An 8,591-nucleotide genomic window follows, 5' to 3' on the forward strand; every position below is an offset into this window, starting at 1 on the left:
CAGCTTAAAATATTAAAAAAAATTCTCTAGTTAGTATTATAAACAGCTTAAAATATTGGTCATTTTTATAAATAAAAATCACTAACTTTAAAATTAGTAAATTCTAGTATTACTAGTTAATATACATTTTATTTAATTTAAACATATTAATATAAATATTCATCAATTAAATATGTTTTAGTAATTTTGACCTATTTTACATGAAATCTAAAAAAAAGTTAATTACAATTAGTCAACTTTCTTAATTATAATTACAAGGAGTATAATAGTTTCAAAATATTATATTATATTTTATATTTATGATTATAAAAAATCTATCAATAATATTAATGTTAATTTAATAAAATTAATATTATCTTTCTTTCAATTATTGTATTTATTAACATTAAAAGTCATTAATTTTAAAGTAGGAGGATATTAAATATTAAGTGTCACTTAGTTCGGAAATCAAACGGGACCAATTTTCTAAGGTTAGACATTAAACGTCTATCTCATCTCTCTCTACATCACCCTGCATCTCTTTAATTTGACATTCAATGCATTACTTTTATAAATTTGAATAAAATATAGTTTTTTAAAAAATAAATAGGCTTAAATGTAGTTTGATCCCTTATTTTGATTGCTATAACTTTTTAGTCTATTAAATGGGGTTGGCGACATGGATCAACTTTCGCCGTAATGTTTTATCTAGGACCAAACTTTTATCCAAATTGTTAATCTCGAATTTTTTCTTAATAACTTCTTTTATAGTCTTTCATGGTCTTTCTCTTCCTTTAGTTGTTAGACTTCTTTCCATCTAATCTACTCCCCTTACCACAAAATTTACATACTGGTTTGTGCTTGCAGAGGGCATGACAACAGGGCGAGTCGGAGACAGTTTTTACCTCCCCCAAATCCAAATCTGAATTCCCAAACAATTCTCGTTCTTCGTCTCAAACTTAAATGGAGGTGGAGAATTAAAACCAAAACTCGTCCCAAACGGGTTCGAGTATCTCCGCACTGCCACCATCTATTTAGTATAGTCAATTTTTAAATAAAAGTATTTATTTTTTCCAAAATCAAATCACATTATAAATAATAAAATAAAAGAATCTTAAAAAATTTTATACATGCATTTCATATATTTTAAATAATAAATAAAAAACAAATTATTAAAATATTGACCACATATTTAATATTATAAATTATCAAAAATAAATAATAACGTACATAATAAAATAAACGGGGCAAGTACTAGTGTCCTCATTACCCGACCCGTCCCCATATTTTATAATCGGGGAAAACCCAAACCCGAACCCAACTCCAGTCAAAGGGAATTTTGTCCATTAACATCGAAGCGGGTTCAGGTGGGTACCCGCGGGTATGGATTTTGTTGTCATGCCTACTTGCAGGTATAATTAAGAAGTGATCCAAGACCGTGAAGCTTATGGATAGAAATATACAATACAAAATCACTAGCTGATTAGTTTTAATGGCGACATGGTTTTAATGATGACAAAACTTGAAGTCAAATAATTGAAGAAGCTAGCTCAAGCGGTCATAAATGCACAAGATGATTGATCAAGCTATCCTCCTGAATCAAGCTAAAAACATTTGTTTAAAGTCAATATTATGGTCCAATGACTACCAAGTGAAGACTTGGGGTTTACGATCACTGTTGGTTTAAACTTTCAACATCTCAGATGATGGAAACAAACAGGGAGATATCTCAAGCTTCATCAAGAAGACTCAGGGTTATTGTGAAATGCTAAAATCAAAGATAGTAATCCCAGAAAATATTTACGCTCTCCATAATTTCAAAACATCCAAAAAAACGTGAAAACCCTCATTTTTCATTTCTGTCATCACCTTTCAAAATCATTCTCGTTTTTCTCACATATTTTATCCATATTGCTTTGAGAGTGTTCTTGAGTCTTAGTGAATATATTATTCTAGGTGAGGTATGATTGTAAATTAACCACGAGTATATTTTTCTCAAGTAAATAATCACTTCTTAGGAAGTTATCATTTTCTTTTGGAGCTAAACCATTAAAAAAACTCTTATTTGTATTTGGGGGATTAGTCTTAGTATTTGTTTGATTCACAAGCTCTACCAATGAAAAGGCTCTATTTTGGTTCTTGAAGATCAACCGTTGAAAATCCCCACAATGGTTATTGAAATCAACCCGATTAAAAGCTCTATTGATTTGATATTATCCTAGTATAAAATCTCTCTTGGTTTCTGAGTTCAATCAAGTGTAAAAAGTTAGTTTGTTTGAGATCACCGTGGTATAAATCTTGGTTCAATATGTGGTCAACCAATATCTAACCCTAGTTAGGTTAGAAGAAATAGCCCTGTTTGTTTTTTGGTTTGGAGACTAACCGCTTAGTTCAAAGAATAGCTAAACCTCTTAGTTCGAGATTAGCATTGCGTGTGAAGAATAACCGCTTCAAGCCTAGAGATGGCAAACCGACCCAAACCCGCGGGACCCACCCGCTTCCCGAACCCGAGTTGACTAAGTTTGGGTTCGGTTGCCACCCGATATTTCGGGGGTGGGTTTGGATAGTGTGAAACCCGCACCCGAAACCACACCTGCTTAGACCTAAAATTAATTAAGTACCCTAACTATATATAAGTGTAACAAAATAGGGTTTCCACTAGATTGACTTTGCTTCACTCTTCTGCGTTTCCATCTTCTAAACGGCGGATTCAACATCATCATCAACGAATTTGCAGAAACGCGCAAACCTTCCTTCACAAACCAATTCACAGAACCACCTTATTGTTGTAAAAATATGAAACATAAAGGATCGAAATAAGCGAAAGAGTTGTTTTTTTTTTCGAGTTTTGTTCCGATGAATTATGTTTTTTTGAAGAGTGATGAGAACGAAAGCTGAAGCGAGTTGAGTTGAACCCGAGAATGAATAGGGTTTCGTTGAACAGAGTCTCTAACTTGGTAACAATTGTTAAGATTGTATCACTCAAACTTAGTGATTATCTCGTTGAACAGGGTCTTTAAGCCACACATTTGCAGGAATAATTTTTGGATTAAATATTAAATTAACATGATGTGAAACTAAAGCTCTCTTTGCAAGAAAATGAGAAGATCAAATTTGTAATCATCTTATGGAGCTTGAGAGTCTGTTGCAGTTTATTATAGGCAAATCTATCTAGTTTTTTGTTTTGTCAAATGCTATTTTCAGTTTTAGTTTTAATTGCTGCTACTTTAAGTGTTGGACTTAGTTGCTACTTTTATTTTGGCAATTTCTATTTCAAGTGAGCACAATTGTAGCAAAGTATTGATGATTGCATATCAATACTATTTGGTTTCAGCTTGCCTCCAAGGATCTCAAATAATGAAAACCTGGCTTTGACAAATTTAAAAATTGGTTGTATTTATATGAGCCATATTCAACATCTAGTTTTACTATTATTTTCCTTGGTTTTCAAAAGCGTCGTGTATAGTCCATTTTGTTCGGATTAAGTGCTGCATGGGAAGAGCATTAGGTTTTCTCGAGAGAAAGTTGTATTTCTTTGATTCATATATTTCTAATATTTCTTTCTTGGTTATTTCTTATTTGTGTTTCAGTTGTTTCTCATGACTCTACAAGTAAAGAGTGCAAAAGGAAAATGGGGGAAACTTTGATTAAAGCACTGAATGGTTTGATTAGTGAAGATGATCTGAAAAACTTGAGGAGGAAATTGGAAGAGGGTGGAGAACAAGAAACAAAATCTAAAAAAATATCTAGGCAACTGCTAATTGGCTGAGGGAAAGTTTTACTGACTTTTTCAACTGTCATGCTTTAAGTTATAGTTTCTGCAAGTTTTCAATATTGCTTTACATTTTCATGACATTTTGTATATCAGGCATGTACATAATGTAGTGCATATTAATAGTACTAGTAGTTGTTGTCATCTAAGGTAAGTCTTCTATTATGAAAATATTTTCTTCCCAAATGTAGTGCATTCCTTATTCAAGATATAACTATACCCGTAGAAAATTTATTTATTTTCATTGAAAAAGATGATATTGTTAAATAATTAATGATAAAGTAATGGATATTTTGGTAATAAAAATATACATAATTAAAAGATATTTTTAAATTGTGTTTCCCATGGAAGTTCACAATACAATGATTTAACACTTTCTGATAGAAAATTTCAATGCTGCTAATGTATTTAATGTGTTTGGCTGCGGATTCGGGTGGAAAAAATTAAACCCAACGGGTGTGTGCGTGGATGTTATTTTGCCACTCAAATAGCCTTTGGATTTGGGTTTGGATGGTGATTTCGGGTGCGGGTTTGGGTAGTGTGAAACCCGCACCCGACCCTACCCGTTCAAGCCTCGTTCATGAAGGTTAAGAAAATACAAGAAATAGGGTGTTTGAATTGAGTTTCCAAAAATTAAAATCTTTTGCAACCAAAAACATTCAAGGAGAGAATTTGGAATAAAAATAATGAACACCAATATTTTTATCCTGGTTCGCTATTAACGAAGCTACCTCCAGTTCATCCGCCAAGGTGATTTCGCCTTATCACAAAGACTTAATCCACTATAACTAAACTTGATTACAACCACAAAGACAAAATGTCAATGTCTTTTTGAGAAATTCTTACTATACCCTAGTCTCTCAAGGAAATACAACTCAAAAGTTGAGATACAAAGTGTGTTACAAAGATGTTTCTATGAAAGCAGATTACACAGATGAATTACAAATATTTACACAAAAATATTAACTATGAAAGTGTATGAACAAAAATTCCTCGCATGTATGCTTTTATTTCTCTCAAAGTTTCACAGTATTGCAATGTTCACGTTCGAGTTCTATATATTCCATTCTTACAAGACTCCTTTAAGCAGCCAATGAAAAGATCTTTTGTGGGGTAAAGATGGAATTCCACAAATGTAAATGTATCCTTGTATAAAGGTTTGTGAAAATGGAAGACAAAATTGTACAATAGTACAGTCATTTCCCACAAAATCATTGTAGTGGAAGGAATATTTATAATGTAATGTGTACTATTTTCTCACGTAAAACCTTTTGATCTTATCTTCTAATCTTTAAAGGTTTCAGAAAGAGAGTTGATGAAGCATGCAAAGAAGGACTAAAGTCTGTATGAGAGAGTCTTCAAAACATGGTCTTCACAGTCTTGATCCATAGTCTGGTAAAGCAGTTCTTCAAAGTTTGTTGAGCGTAAGACTTTAGAGCTTGATAACATTAGAGGCTTCTCTTGTCAGAGTCATAAACCAAAGCTTTTTGGATGAGCGATGATCAAAAGTGCTGATTAGAGTGATCTAGAGCTTGATTATCTTTCTAGAAAACACTTTTGTATATCTCTTTTAAGTTGGAGGGTGTTGAGTTTAGAGTCTCGTGACGTCACAAGTCACTTTCTCAGAGTCATAACTTGCTTTTCTAGCAGCTGCACACTTAACAAACCATTAGGTACAAAGTTGTTCTTTATGAAACTGTGTATTGTTCCCATTAAAACTAAAGGCCATATGAAGAACTAAATCTTGTTCTCACAATTTGTTATTTGGTTTGGAGACTAACAACGTCAAGCTCAATTTGTTGTATGGTTAGAAGTTATCCTGAAAACTTTATTCCCTCGTATAATGAGTTTCGTGAGCATAATCATATAAAAGCTCACAAGGATAATGAATACTCTAAAGGACAACAAGTTCCCTCTCCCTCCCTCCCTGTACTTCAATTTTATTATATATTGTTTTATTTTTCATTAAAAACAATCATTTCTCTAGTTGCTATTATAAACAAAAAGTACCTTATTGGTGATTTTTAAATATAAAACCATCCACTTTAAAACTATTACATTCTACTATTGTTAGCTAATATACTTTTCATTTGATTCAAAAATATTTAATACAAATATTCATCAATCAAATATTAACCAAGATGTTTTAGTAATTTTTATTTTTAGTTTACATGAAATCTAAAAAAATTAATTACAATTAGTTAATTTTCTTAATTATAATTAGAGGGAGTATTGTACTAGTTACTTTAAAATATTATATTCTATTTTATATTTATGATTATAAAAATCTATCAATAGTTAATAATGATAATATAATAAAATTTATATTATTTTTGTTTTAATTTATTAATTATATTTATTAATTTGTATACAAACATTAAATGTCATTCATTTTAAAGTATGGGAGAATTAAATATTAAGTGTTCCTTTAGTCCCGAATCTATACTATTAAACTAGATTGATTTACTAAGGTTAGAGATTAAATGTAATCACTTTCTCTATCACCTAGCATTTTCTTAACTTGACATTCAATGCATTACTTTTATAAAATTGAATACAACATATTTTATCTAAATAAAATGTACTTTTATTCTCCTATTTTAATGGTTTTAACTTTTTATTCTCTCATATTAAAATTCAACTTTTTAGTCCATCTATTTCACAAACCTTGGGATTTTCTTATTTCCCTTCCACTTTTGCACATGTGGCATATGACAAAGATAAAAAATCATTTTAGATGAGGTGTCTATATAAAATTTATTAATAATTATAATATCACTTAATAATGTTATAATGATTATACAGGAAAAACCTCACTTTTCATTTCTTACATATTTTAACTATAGTGCTTTGAGACTGTTCTTGAATCTCAAACAACTCTTTATTATCATAAAAAAGCTGGTTATAGTCTTTTGGGCCAAGGTTTGTACATCTACTTCTGAATGTGGCATTGGCATTAGGAACCTTTCAAAGCTTAATGAAGCTTTTGGTCTTAAACTATGTAGGGAGCTCATTCACTCTAATGAGCATTGGACAATTATGCTTAGGCATAAAGTGCTAAGAAAAAGGAGGATCATTGGTCACTATATATTCATCCGTATGGAGAAGCATTAAACACAAGTTTCAGATGGTTTTAGATCAAACTTCTCCTAGCTCCCTGGTGATGGCTCTAAGATTGATTGTTGGCTTGATCCTTGGTGTAGCATAGATTTTGTGGATATTTTTCAAAATGTGAATCATGACAACTCCACAAAAGTGAAGCAATTCATCACCGATGGTGTTTGGAATCTACCTCATGATATGTACAACAATCATCCCAATATCTTTGATGCTATAAAGAACACTCACGATATGTAACATTATGAAAGAGAATATCAAATGAATAAAACTTTTAATCAATCCTAGACCAAATATTATTCAAAGTTATTCAAAGTGTATGTTGTATCTTAATCACTAAGGTTATGGTGATAATATATTCTAAAGAAAGTAGGGTTCTTTCTTTTGTTATGTTTAGAAGATTGTAAGAACGTCTTGTTGATGACTTGTACATAGATCTAACAATAGTAAAAAATCCTCTAAAGAGTGGAGGGAATAAATGCACCCTTGATTGATAAGGAGAACTAGTATAAATTCTTTTGTCTTTTACATTTTTGCTTTAATTTTTTGTCCTTTCCATTCAAGTTCAAGACAAACACTATCACTCGTTTCTACGTAAAAATAAGAAAAATATAACAAATCTAATCCACCCGTCTTAAACTCCAGTAGGAGAAAATATTTCCATACAATAAATGCCTTTACTTGATGGTATCCTTTCGCAACTAAACAATAGATTCAACATGTCTCTTGATTTTAAAAAACCACTTTTAACCATTAATGACTTTCTTGTTAAAGAGAGGAGTAATGGTCCAAGTTTTATTATGATCTAAGTAACAAGACCTTAAGGTAGAGGATATGTGTGAGTGCTTAATGGCAGATTGAATGTGATACATTGTTGTGTTAGAGGATTTGAATTAGTTGCATACAAAGTCATCAAAAAAATTTGTTTGTAAATGCTTCTGATAGAAGTGTAGGGTGGGGGTGGGATAGTTGAACTAGTGTCATTAGGGGAAATTAAAGATGTGTGGAGAGGTTTAGTTAGAGTTGAGTGGATATGCATAGGTACTAGGGTGCAAAGGCAGTGGACTGAATGAGTTGTTAGGTTTAAGCAAATTTTAAATGTTTTTGGTATATTGTCATCAGGTGTGTTAAAAAAGAGTAGAGTGTGGATCTAGTATATGCAATTGGGAATGAATAAAAATTAATGGAGATGAATAGTTCTCATATTAGTAGATCAAATAGAATGAAGCCTTTGGTTCCTTGTTGGTCATGAGAAACTCCTTTTCCATTTTAAATCCTTCAAAACTTGACCTTGAGGCCAAATATTGTGTATGAGAAAAAGTGATGAATTTTATGACCAATGATCTTGTCTCATATTTACTCCTCATTCTAAAATACCATGTATGTCTTGTGTAGTCATATAAACAATTATAAAATATGAATGATCTTGAGAGGTGGAGTTGAGAAATGACCCCAAATATCCATGTGGATTAGTTCAAATGTATATGTGGTCTTAATGTTGCTCAAAGGAAAAGGTAGCTTCATATGTTTGGCATAATGGTAGTAGTCATATATAGTATGAGAATAATGAATAATAGTAGCTAGAAAAAAAATTTATTGATAAAATTCAATACATGTTGAGAAGGATGGTCAAGCTATGATTCCAAAGACTAAATTGCTTGGCCACAATGTAATTACTTGTATGAAATTTTATATTTGATTCAAAAAGGAAAAAAATATTTGT

This window comes from Vicia villosa, unplaced genomic scaffold, assembly GCF_029867415.1.
Source record: "Vicia villosa cultivar HV-30 ecotype Madison, WI unplaced genomic scaffold, Vvil1.0 ctg.000011F_1_1, whole genome shotgun sequence".
NCBI classification, from domain to species: Eukaryota; Viridiplantae; Streptophyta; class Magnoliopsida; order Fabales; family Fabaceae; genus Vicia; species Vicia villosa.